Here is a 13,249-nt window from a genome sequence, read left to right on the forward strand (position 1 = left end):
GATAGTGCGGGTAGGCTTGTAGAGGATACGTGGGGCCACCTTTTGAAACGGGCTGACCTTTTTCTGGAAAAGAAAACTTGTGTGACTCTAGATTTGAAACTATGGAATGCAAAATGATGCATGATGTTGTGCAAAAACAGACACATTTTTATTTACCGAAGGACTTATAAAAGCAAATTTGTAAACAAACAACCTAAACATTAATAATAAATAAAGTGTTTACAAGATAATTCCCTTTCTAACAACCAAGCCAAGGGATAGACTTACAAATATAAAACTTTACAAGATAATTCCCTTTCTAACAACCAAGCCAAGGGATAGACTTACAAATATATAAAATATAAGACATAAGGCAGTAAACAACTCTGGAGGAAACTTTGATCATTCTAGGGAGATGGATAAGAACATGTGTTGGCAAAGAAAGCACTTCGTTTCTTCTTATGTCCAGGGATCTGGCCAATTATGGCCTCCTTCTCTTCATTCAATCTAACAATTTCCTTCTTCAACTCGCTGATATCCCAATCCTTCTGTTCTAGTAGGCCCATTACACATTCATTCTCGCGTACTACTTCTTTATACTCTTCTGTCACTCTTGCATTCTCTTCCATTAACTCAGCTATCTTTTTCTGATATTCCCTTTCAGTCTCAAGGGTCATCGGCATGGGTGGTGCTGGAGTAGTTGCGGACAAGAACCTGGTGAGCTTATAAGGCATTCCAAAGTCAGTGGATCGATCAATAACCCATTGCGTATAGTCTGCATGGACGCCCCCGTCCGCTTTCCTAACCGGCCTTTGTCTCTCCTCCGGACGGCGTGCCAAGCTCGTGCAATTTGACGCCTCATTCCCGCAGTGTCACTCTCATTGTGGTAATATACGTTCTCCAGATGAATGCTGAGAGGCTTTCCTTCCATGGGGAGTCTAAACTGGCGTCTAGCAAGGACCGGATTATAACTGATTCCTCCATACATGCCCATGAGCGGTACATTGTTGAATAACCCGCAACTATCAATGATAGTTCCCTTGTTGTAAGCTGGTTCATACCACACCACCTCATTTGGAGTAAGGGCCATGAGTCTCTCTGACCAACGGAGGCCATCTGGGTTGGTGGTGAAACGAGGAGTTCGGGGTAAATGAGAGGTAATCCATCTATAGAGCAATGGTGCACAACACTTGATAAGTCCACGACCCGCTAGAGTACGTTCATGGATGGAGTGATAGGTATCGGCTAACAAAGTGGGAGCAGGGTTTTTTGAAAGGAATATTTGAATGGCATGGATGTCGACAAAGTTGTTAAGGTTGGGAAAGAGCACTAGGCCGTAAATGAGTAAGGCAAGGATGGCATCAAAGGCGTCAGCACTGGACATTCTGTAGAAATAGTCGGCTTTTTCGTAAAGGAACTTGGTAGGGAGACCTAAGAGTTTGCTATTAGTGGTAATATGGTCTTTCACTTCTGTAGTTGGTAAATGGAGAGCTTCGGCGATGGTTGAGAATTTGGGAGAATTTTCAAGACCACTGAAAGGTACTTGGTTGAGCACTGGTCGATCAATCCAAAAAGCATATTCTTCCAGAGTGGGAACCAATTGAAACTCTGGGAAACCAAAGCAATGATACTCTGGGTCATAGAACTGAACAAAAGTGCCAAGGAGTCCTTCGTCAACCTTCATCTTGACAATACCGAGGAGATTCCCATGGTCCTGATGGAAGCGGTCCGAGCATTTCACCTTATCCCCTAGATCCCTTAACCTTACAAGATCCAGCTTCCTGAAGCTATACTGCTTAAGCTTCCTTGTTTTAAAAGTCATATCTACGATGTTTACAATAAAGCTAATGTAAGTCCTTCAATATTTTGATGAATGGAAAAAATTTTCATGAATGAATGCATGGATGTATGATTATGCAAGGAAACATGATGAGGTTCAGGATATACAATGTTGGAGCTTAGGGATAACAACGCCATTTGGTAAGGACTAAGGTTTCCATTTGCACATGTAACAAGGGTTCTATCAAGGTTCCCAAAGTTTTCAACCACGTCCGAATATTTGTTAGGCGACGAGAGTACTCTCGTTCCAACAATATTCATCGGTTAGTCTCGTTTGGGTGTAGTATCGCGTGTCAACCAATACGAGAGTACTCTCGACTAGCCACCGCACTACGTCCTAAAAGGCCAAGATGGGTTAAAGGTGACTAAAAGTTCTCAACTTCGACGGTCACTTGAAAGTAATATGCCATACGCGAGTACTCACGACAACAAAAGTATACCTTCAAGATCCCTCCATTGAGTGTGTGACACCCTAAATCCCAAAAATAATTATTACTATTATTCATTTGAAAACATAGTTTGATTCGCAGCGGAAAATGTTAAATGAAAACTTTTCTATTAATATAAGAATTATTCCACAAGATTTTAGGATACCACATAGACTCATAAAGAACATAAATCAAATTTTACTTCCTTGAAAATTGTAATACTATTAACATCGAATCTTTTGCTTTTGAAAATAATTTCTTTTACATCATAGATAATGGTTATCTTGTACAAAATTAAATAAGTAAGCAAATCCCTTTTCCGTGCCACTATCAGAGCGGTACTTTTCCCCAAAATAACAGACGACACAAGACAAGTCTTCATGGAAGGCATGGACTCGACTTCAATACTCATAACCTATAAAACTACGGTTTCGCAACCGCAGGGCCAAGCCAGCAAACACAAACAACGAAGGGGTGAGTTTCGAGAACATGTAATAGCATAAAATAAATGAGAAGAACACGTAAGCAATTAAGTCAAAGTCGCATCACATCGCAATATAATATTCAAAACCTTGTAGAATATACTATATCAGCTCAATCAACATTACTAAAAAAAAATATCATTACAACATAAGAATCATAAATCTTCACAAACACGATATCACAATTTAATTTCAAAACAGACACAACACATATAGTCACCAATAATCATCTTCATAATAACATCAACAAATAATCACCTTCATCGTCTCACACAATCACACTTACTCAACAAATACAACTCGTCATCAATTTTTTATGCACATGGACTCGGTCCTAAGACCTATATGAATGTGGTACCACACCTACTCATCATTTTGCCAGAGTTATATTACTGGACTTTTCTCAACATAGTTGCCAGAGATATGTTACTGGACTTTTCTCCCACATAATTGCCAGAAGTATGTTACTGGACTTTTCTCCCACATATGCAAGACTTATGCTCTAGACTCTATATGAACGTAAGGAATTAAATTCGACAAGTATTACACGTATACACATAGTCACATATTCCACATATGAATGCAAGACTCTCCCTAAAATGCATGACTCTAATGCAAGCACACAAATCATCACCACTCACATTATCATTATAGATAACATCGTCATCATGAACATACATCGTCATTCACACCAGAATTTTTAATCAACATCATTATTTTCTTCATCAAGCAATTTTAATCATCATCATTTGCAGCATCATTATAAAATATATATCGTACATCTCATCTTCCATAATATATATAGCTACTTCAACAATAGTATCCAAATGGTTTTCTATCCAAGTAAATATCGACCATGACAGGGACAACTCACAACGTTACTATCTAGTTTTCTCTTTAATATTTTTTTATATTTTTTTTTTATAACAAAAATACCTTTGATCAGGTCCTAATGCCAGGGTTAAACCACTTCCATCAAAATAAAAGAAGAATATCGTCCAAGTAGCTTCATGACCTAAGATTCATGTTATTTTCTAGTCCTTCTAACACTGGCAGTGGGGTATAAATCATTGATAACTGAGAAGGTAATGGTCAAGGTAATTTACTTGGTCTTAATGTATATAACACGGGAAACTTAAATAGAAGGAACTAAACCCTATTTCAATCATTCTTTTCTCTTGGCATCATAGTTCCAAGTGCACTAGAAAAAGACAATTTATCGGTCTTGCAACACTACATCTAAAGTGCATCTATAGCAAGACTATATTCCCTAAATCTCCAATTTTTGAAACTCTCTCATGTTCATGATCGAACTAGCTAATTATAGGGTCTAACAACCCACACTTTTTTTTTTAGGTTAAATACTCCATTCGAAACAATACACAAATTTCTCTCAAATCTAATCAAGCATAAAAGTTAACAACTTCCCATCATAGAATAATTCATCAATCTAAATAATTGTGGCAAATCAAGCATGAGCACATACACAAAATTTATCATTGACATCAAATATCACATATTCACATAATTAAATCAAGCAAACACCTTAATAATGTTTCTAAATCCTTTTTAACCTCACACTTTAATTTTGCACATTAATTTAATTATTCTCTCAAAGGGCTACAACCGTCGCGGTGAGTCCCGAATGAACTTTGGGAAATACGGCTTTCCCGTTCATCTCAGTTAATTTACACTCATGATCTCGAACTCTTGTCTCTCACCCCATACCTGAACTGAAGATTTTGCACCACATAACAAACTCGATGACGACAATGAATCTAAGCAGCCCCTCCCTTCAACATAGCGATGACACAGCAAAGTAATGTCACCGAAACTCTCGACGCGTAAAATTGGTCTTTGATGAATTTCAGTACCACCGGGTGTTTGGAAAAACGGGAAGAAAACAACAAGGACCAATACAATATAGGTTTGAAAATGATTTCTGTGGAATGAATTACCAACCGGTAAAAAAAATGGAAGATTAAGGAAAATATGGAAACTATGGAATTGATTCACCAAATCCAATGAAACTAGATCTCAAAATCACCAAGGGGAGAAGACATGGACTAGCCTAATAAACAAATTAGTATTGGATCACTACCATTTCTAAGAGTGCGGCTTTGTTTGTCTTTTGGTTAACAGTGCAATAGGGATTTAGGTTAATATAGGTTGTGGTGACCTGTGTGCGGCGCTCTCGAATACTTTCCATGCTAAATATTTATAGCTAGGTTAGTGAATAGGTTACGGTTACATGAGTCAATCCCTTCTAACGCTCATTGCTTTAATCATCTCTTCTACTAATTAGGCTCGTTCACCTGTACACACCTACTCATTTATTCTCTTCACTTACTATAATATAAACTAATTTATTTTACTCACTCATAGCTAATGTCATCCCAAAAATACTCATAGTAAACTACTATCATTGTTCTAAAACGATTAAAATAATAATCAAGAAATAAAATCTAACATTTTGTATTACTTCTAAATAAAATAAATACGTATAAAATTATCACACCCTAACAACCACACATATAAGGAACAATTATCAAGATATTATGAAGACACGAATATAATGATTTATAAAATAAATAATTAAAGAAGATGATAGTTAGGAATAATTAAAATAAAATATGCACACAGTTCTTGTTAATTCACTCGATGTCACAATAATAGGTCACATACATGTACAAATAAAATCACTTAAAATAATAATTAGAGATTTATATCATGCACATATATTTAAAAATATAGAAAATATATTATGGAAAATTTGGGGTGTTACAACTCTACCCCTCTTAAAAGAATTTCGTCCTCGAAATTCAGAGCACAAAAGATAATGGATTTAATTATCATTATCTTAACAAGGAACAATGCAAAGATGAGACTAACAAGAACAGGAACATGACAGTGTAACAATCATACAAACATGGATTACAATTTCGATCAGTTTGAGGGGGGGTATTGTTTTTCTTTTAGAAATAAAATCATTTTTTTGTTCTAGTCTCACAATTATACATTTACAACTTCTCACATCATATTATTCAAGATTTACTACGAGCACTAAAATTAAAGTGAAATTCAAGTTAACTATCTAAACATCACTAGTACTTACCTCAGACTTTATCACCACATGACACAAAAGGTTTACTAAAATCAACAAAATTAGAATATGATCAAGGTTTTTCTAAAACAATATGGCAATACATGTAAGTACCCATGAGTATACAATTAGGAGTACATTCATATATTTCTTGGGGATATGAAAATAGTCATCGAAAGAAATAGAAAGAATTAAGAAAATCTTATAACGGCATATCTCAACCAATTCAAGAAAAAAAAAAAAAAAAAAAAAAAACAGCTATTAATCAACATAACATACTGACATGAAAGAAAAAAAAATAGTCAAACACATTTGTCATATTTAATAGTAGTTTCAATCATGATAAGAAATAACCGAGTTCTTTACTATAACCTGTAGACAACAAAAGGGGACACATAAATTTAGCAGCAATACCACATACAATAGTATAAAATAAAATATCTCAAATACACTAGAGTCTCCTTAACCTCACAACCAATGTTTTACTCTTTCTAAAAAAAATGGACAACAAAGTATATTTTTTTTTTTTTTTTTGGTTACTAAATGGAAAACAAAGTTGAGAGAACTATATCAAAGTCAACCAAAAGAAAGAAAAGGAGAAGGAAAACTAGCAAAAATTATAGTTTGGTAACTGAAAACTATCTCTAAGAACTCAACCCCAAAAATATGGATACATAGACTACCAAAATATATCAAGAAAGCAATTCCCTTGATGATCTAGATTAAAAACAAGCAATGGAACCTTTCTCTAAAAATAGCATGCAGCAACAACAATTAATAATAAGAAGAATATGACCACAAAGAAAGTCAATTGCTAACTATTTCATCATATTTGTCACTGAAATTGTGATCTACATAGATAACAAAAAGCAGGTATAAGTGATTTCAGCCAATGGGAAACATTAAAATAAAAAGGGGGAGAAATTATACCACACCAACATAATTTATAAACAATCTCGCACATTGTTGCAAAACTATTTCACAAACATCACGTAGCACGCAACAAATTACCATAGACATATACCACAATTATAGTGGACACACAACCAAGCGACTCACAATAGACGTCTAACTGATGCTTAACCCACATGACTTAACTGGACAGACCTGCTCTGATACCACTAATGTGACACCCTAAATCCCAAAAATAATTATTACTATTATTCATTTGAAAACATAGTTTGATTCGCAGCGGAAAATGTTAAATGAAAACTTTTCTATTAATATAAGAATTATTCCACAAGATTTTAGGATACCACATAGACTCATAAAGAACATAAATCAAATTTTACTTCCTTGAAAATTGTAATACTATTAACATCGAATCTTTTGCTTTTGAAAATAATTTCTTTTACATCATAGATAATGGTTATCTTGTACAAAATTAAATAAGTAAGCAAATCCCTTTTCCGTGCCACTATCAGAGCGGTACTTTTCCCCAAAATAACAGACGACACAAGACAAGTCTTCATGGAAGGCATGGACTCGACTTCAATACTCATAACCTATAAAACTACGGTTTCGCAACCGCAGGGCCAAGCCAGCAAACACAAACAACGAAGGGGTGAGTTTCGAGAACATGTAATAGCATAAAATAAATGAGAAGAACACGTAAGCAATTAAGTCAAAGTCGCATCACATCGCAATATAATATTCAAAACCTTGTAGAATATACTATATCAGCTCAATCAACATTACTAAAAAAAAATATCATTACAACATAAGAATCATAAATCTTCACAAACACGATATCACAATTTAATTTCAAAACAGACACAACACATATAGTCACCAATAATCATCTTCATAATAACATCAACAAATAATCACCTTCATCGTCTCACACAATCACACTTACTCAACAAATACAACTCGTCATCAATTTTTTATGCACATGGACTCGGTCCTAAGACCTATATGAATGTGGTACCACACCTACTCATCATTTTGCCAGAGTTATATTACTGGACTTTTCTCAACATAGTTGCCAGAGATATGTTACTGGACTTTTCTCCCACATAATTGCCAGAAGTATGTTACTGGACTTTTCTCCCACATATGCAAGACTTATGCTCTAGACTCTATATGAACGTAAGGAATTAAATTCGACAAGTATTACACGTATACACATAGTCACATATTCCACATATGAATGCAAGACTCTCCCTAAAATGCATGACTCTAATGCAAGCACACAAATCATCACCACTCACATTATCATTATAGATAACATCGTCATCATGAACATACATCGTCATTCACACCAGAATTTTTAATCAACATCATTATTTTCTTCATCAAGCAATTTTAATCATCATCATTTGCAGCATCATTATAAAATATATATCGTACATCTCATCTTCCATAATATATATAGCTACTTCAACAATAGTATCCAAATGGTTTTCTATCCAAGTAAATATCGACCATGACAGGGACAACTCACAACGTTACTATCTAGTTTTCTCTTTAATATTTTTTTATATTTTTTTTTATAACAAAAATACCTTTGATCAGGTCCTAATGCCAGGGTTAAACCACTTCCATCAAAATAAAAGAAGAATATCGTCCAAGTAGCTTCATGACCTAAGATTCATGTTATTTTCTAGTCCTTCTAACACTGGCAGTGGGGTATAAATCATTGATAACTGAGAAGGTAATGGTCAAGGTAATTTACTTGGTCTTAATGTATATAACACGGGAAACTTAAATAGAAGGAACTAAACCCTATTTCAATCATTCTTTTCTCTTGGCATCATAGTTCCAAGTGCACTAGAAAAAGACAATTTATCGGTCTTGCAACACTACATCTAAAGTGCATCTATAGCAAGACTATATTCCCTAAATCTCCAATTTTTGAAACTCTCTCATGTTCATGATCGAACTAGCTAATTATAGGGTCTAACAACCCACACTTTTTTTTTTAGGTTAAATACTCCATTCGAAACAATACACAAATTTCTCTCAAATCTAATCAAGCATAAAAGTTAACAACTTCCCATCATAGAATAATTCATCAATCTAAATAATTGTGGCAAATCAAGCATGAGCACATACACAAAATTTATCATTGACATCAAATATCACATATTCACATAATTAAATCAAGCAAACACCTTAATAATGTTTCTAAATCCTTTTTAACCTCACACTTTAATTTTGCACATTAATTTAATTATTCTCTCAAAGGGCTACAACCGTCGCGGTGAGTCCCGAATGAACTTTGGGAAATACGGCTTTCCCGTTCATCTCAGTTAATTTACACTCATGATCTCGAACTCTTGTCTCTCACCCCATACCTGAACTGAAGATTTTGCACCACATAACAAACTCGATGACGACAATGAATCTAAGCAGCCCCTCCCTTCAACATAGCGATGACACAGCAAAGTAATGTCACCGAAACTCTCGACGCGTAAAATTGGTCTTTGATGAATTTCAGTACCACCGGGTGTTTGGAAAAACGGGAAGAAAACAACAAGGACCAATACAATATAGGTTTGAAAATGATTTCTGTGGAATGAATTACCAACCGGTAAAAAAAATGGAAGATTAAGGAAAATATGGAAACTATGGAATTGATTCACCAAATCCAATGAAACTAGATCTCAAAATCACCAAGGGGAGAAGACATGGACTAGCCTAATAAACAAATTAGTATTGGATCACTACCATTTCTAAGAGTGCGGCTTTGTTTGTCTTTTGGTTAACAGTGCAATAGGGATTTAGGTTAATATAGGTTGTGGTGACCTGTGTGCGGCGCTCTCGAATACTTTCCATGCTAAATATTTATAGCTAGGTTAGTGAATAGGTTACGGTTACATGAGTCAATCCCTTCTAACGCTCATTGCTTTAATCATCTCTTCTACTAATTAGGCTCGTTCACCTGTACACACCTACTCATTTATTCTCTTCACTTACTATAATATAAACTAATTTATTTTACTCACTCATAGCTAATGTCATCCCAAAAATACTCATAGTAAACTACTATCATTGTTCTAAAACGATTAAAATAATAATCAAGAAATAAAATCTAACATTTTGTATTACTTCTAAATAAAATAAATACGTATAAAATTATCACACCCTAACAACCACACATATAAGGAACAATTATCAAGATATTATGAAGACACGAATATAATGATTTATAAAATAAATAATTAAAGAAGATGATAGTTAGGAATAATTAAAATAAAATATGCACACAGTTCTTGTTAATTCACTCGATGTCACAATAATAGGTCACATACATGTACAAATAAAATCACTTAAAATAATAATTAGAGATTTATATCATGCACATATATTTAAAAATATAGAAAATATATTATGGAAAATTTGGGGTGTTACAGAGTGGGTTATCACATGTACCAATACCGAAGAGTACTCTTGGCATGGAAACTATGATTATACCCGGTCCTATCTTAATTTCCCTCAAGTTCGGGTGTAGGACTTATCTCACCACTCACGTTTAAGAAAGGAGAAAGAAGAAGGAAGAATATATACACGAATTTCCATCTTTTATTATTTTAAGCAAGTTATAGCACAAAAATTAAATAAGACCAAGTTAGGCTCAACCCTTTTAGGGGGTCCCCCAGCGGAGTCGCCATTTCTGTCGCGTCATTTTTCGTAGATCAAGGCTATTTGATTAGCTTATTGACTCACTAATTATTTCACGACTTTGAAAAAATTTATTTAAATTGGGGGGTCCGGGGGTTGGTTATATTTAGGGAAGGTATTAGCACCCTAAATATTCATAGTACTCTATGAGAACCTTTTGATTTTTATTTAAATAATGTGCTATAACTTACTTGCTTTTTTTTTGAAAAAAAGGATTTGAAATGATAAAAAGAGAGGAGACCATAGTTATCTACATTTTATTGGTTTGGAAGGACGAGTGTCCTCTGCCTACGTACCCGTGAGGGATCAAAACCTCGTAGTTCGGGGTTAAGAAAATGACGTTTGATTTGTTTTGGTGTTTTTATTAATTTTGAAAAAAAAAGTTTTAAAATAAAAGCCAAGTGGCAAATGAGTTGGTTTGTATTTTTTATATTGAAGAAAAATGACTTAAAATATAATTAAATTGATTGAAGTTTGATTAAAGAATGAAAATAAAAAAGGACGGTCACTTGATTTAAGATCAAGGTTTATTTAAATTTTTTTTTTTTTTTTTTGTGATTTTGTTATATCCATTTTTTCTGTTTTCAAATAATTGGAATGAAGTTAATCTAACGGAGCATAAAAGATAAAAGCATAGGTGCCTTATGGCGGCGTTGGACCACCACAAGGACCGCTAACCTAAACTAGCAAGAGAGATAAAGGCACACACACGCACGCACCCATGCACCTAAACTATTACAAAAAACCTATTAATACATTCCACGGTCTGCGATAAAAATAAATCAATTACATTTAAAATCTATTTTTTTACATTCTAAGTTATGTGCGAAAAAGAAAATATAAGTAAATTACATAAAAACCTAGTTACATTCTAAATCCATAAAATATAAAGACAATAGCTAAATGCTTATGATGATAACATAAATGAAATATGATGCGGAAACTAATGTAAAATAATAAGCAAAATTAAATGCAAGAAAGTAGAAATAAAAAAACGTGAAAGTAAAGCAGGGGAAGGCGCAGGTAATAATCAGGGGGTATGCAGAATAAAAAAGCTGAGTTGGGCTTTAAGAAAAAATCGAACCGGGTCGGTTTATATGTATATGGGTCGGGTCAACCCAATAGTATTAAGGGGCATTGGGTTCAGAGGAGGTACTCCAGGCCGTTGATTGGATCAACGGCCCTGTTTTGATTAGGAAACGGGGCAACAGGGGCCACATGATGGAAGTCAAGGGTCAAAGGGATTAAATCACATGGCCAGAAAGATGAGGGTACATGTTAGCGCGGGTACTCAAACACACAGAATCTGGCCGGCCTATAAATAGGCTATGGACAGAATTCTACTCCATTTTCAATTTCATTTCTCTTTCTCCTTCTGTCTTCTATCGCCCCTCTCTCACATGTTCATCCTCCCTATGAATTTTCCGGCGGCGGTTGGCCGGCCAGGGGTGGCGGCGGCGCCGCCAGTTATTGTTAAACCTCTCCCCTTTTTTAAATTTTTTGCTCAATCTCCTCTACTCTTCTTCCTATATTCAAATCCTACACCAAAATTCTCAAATCGTGAACCTATTTCCCTAAATCTACGAAATTAAAAAAACCACCTTTACGTTTTCACGGGTCCGGTACGGCTTGATTTGTTATTGATGTGCGTTGTTGCGTCTGTAATTGGTGTCGATTCGCGAACTGGTCCGATTCTGCTTTCGATGATGAGTTGATCCAGATGCAGTTACGGTGGGTTATGGTGTATGCGACGGTTTTGAATGGTTTGTGAATCGGTGTTGTCGATTGCGTGCGTGAACGGTTTGGGTACGGTCTGTAGGTTTCTTTGTGATGGTCTATGACTGATTTTGTGAAAAGGAATATTGGTTTAGGGTTGTTTGTGTGATTCTGTGTTGTGCGTCCGTGAATAGATTCGTGAATGTCTCTCTGCAAAATCTGTCCCCTTTCACTTATGTGCGCAGGTTGTATATATAGTGCCGCTTGGAACCTTAGGGTTTGTTGGAGGATGCAGAAAAATCCTGCATTTGGGATGAGGATGGAGCGGGAAAGAACAAGAAACATGTTTATCCCTTTGCTGAATTTGGATGCATTATGGACTGGATTCGGTTTTGACAGACTGTCCCTTCTAGATTTGGACGAAGATGCGCGTGACAACTTCATGGATTCGGATTGAGATGAAACGAAACGCATGTGACATTATGGCTTCGAACTTGGACCCTTTTTTGGACTTAATAAATAAAAATATATACAAATAAAAAAATAGAAATAAACAAAGGATAAATACATACATAATTTTGATGTTATCACCTAATTAATAAGTAAAAATAAAAAGAAAATAAAACTTGAATTTAAAAAGAAAAATAGCAAAAGAATTAAAAGAAATAATGACTACTATTTTTTTTTAAAAACTAAAACTAAAATTAATTAATTAATAAAAAAAGAAAAAATTAAAAAAAACATATTAAAAGATGGAAATAATAATTAAAAAAAAAAGAAGTTCGCCCGACTCAGAACAAAAATATGAGGTATTTTAAAATACCTCTTTGCCGAAATTTTCACCGAAACGTCTGGGACTGATCATGGTCAGGTGACGCGTGTCAGTGGGACCTTAGGTCAAAAATTGGGGTATGACACAACTTATCCGTGGAAGTACAAATTAGGAACAATTAGTACAAATTAGTACAAATAATGTTTTAAAAGTATTCCAAAAACTTATTAATTTTGCATCCTAAAAAATAAATATTTATGGGTTGAATTTGATGTGAAATTTTAATTGTTACAAGCCCTATAGT

At 34.6% G+C, this 13,249-nt stretch overlaps 1 pseudogene; it reads right to left on the reverse strand.

Annotated features, from left to right (window-relative positions):
• Positions 1-177: 177 nt before the first annotated feature.
• LOC146954864 (uncharacterized) lies at positions 178-2,264 on the reverse strand (annotated as a pseudogene).
• Between the last annotated feature and the right edge of the window lie 10,985 nt (positions 2,265-13,249).

The sequence above is a fragment of the Medicago sativa genome, chromosome 1, assembly GCF_051527215.1.
Source record: "Medicago sativa cultivar Bolivia chromosome 1, Bolivia_mono, whole genome shotgun sequence".
In the NCBI taxonomy this organism is placed as follows: domain Eukaryota; kingdom Viridiplantae; phylum Streptophyta; class Magnoliopsida; order Fabales; family Fabaceae; genus Medicago; species Medicago sativa.